The 648-nt window shown below is 41.0% G+C and overlaps 1 long non-coding RNA gene across 1 annotated transcript; it reads left to right on the forward strand.

Annotated features, from left to right (window-relative positions):
- LOC103916424 lies at positions 1-648 on the forward strand. Its single transcript, XR_663581.1, has 3 exons — positions 1-33; positions 179-382; positions 628-648. It is a non-coding gene; the product is annotated as an uncharacterized LOC103916424 (long non-coding RNA).

The following is a 648-nucleotide window of genomic DNA, read 5'->3' on the forward strand; positions in this document are numbered from 1 at the left end:
AAGAACCTGAGAAACACACAGGCAGTGCTAAAGGTATGGCACAACAAAGCAGGTGCTGACTGATTTCTGAAACAGCTAAAAAATTCCTGTTCTACAATTCTATCAGTTCTATACTGATGTGAAAATAGAAAATAGGAAAAAATACACCTCACAATCTGTCTTGTCTGTCTTTTACCAGGATACCCAGATACACTTGGATGATGCTCTCAGGGCACAGGAGGACCTGAAGGAGCAGGTGGCCATGGTGGAGCGCAGAGCAAACCTGTTGCAGGCTGAAGTTGAGGAGCTACGGGCAGCCCTGGAGCAGACGGAGCGGTCGAGGAAAGTGGCTGAGCAGGAACTGATGGATGCAAGTGAGAGAGTTCAGCTCCTCCACTCTCAGGTAATTTCTAGGGTTGAATAGATGTAATATCTACAGTTCTTAGGTAACTGAAATGAGTATTAAGTCTATTTTCTTTTTTTAACAGCTATATGCACTGCGTCTTCAGCAGTCTACCGTTACTATTAATCAGCAGTGCATATTCTTCATATAAAATATAATAAAACCATAAATAAAAATAGGCAATTTGTTTTTTCTAAATATGGTATAAAGTCACTGGAGAAAACACTGTGGTTTTTCTTCAACAGAACACCAGCTTGATCAACACC

The sequence above is a fragment of the Pygoscelis adeliae genome, unplaced genomic scaffold (genome assembly GCF_000699105.1).
Source record: "Pygoscelis adeliae isolate BGI_AS28 unplaced genomic scaffold, ASM69910v1 Scaffold1355, whole genome shotgun sequence".
Taxonomy (NCBI): domain Eukaryota; kingdom Metazoa; phylum Chordata; class Aves; order Sphenisciformes; family Spheniscidae; genus Pygoscelis; species Pygoscelis adeliae.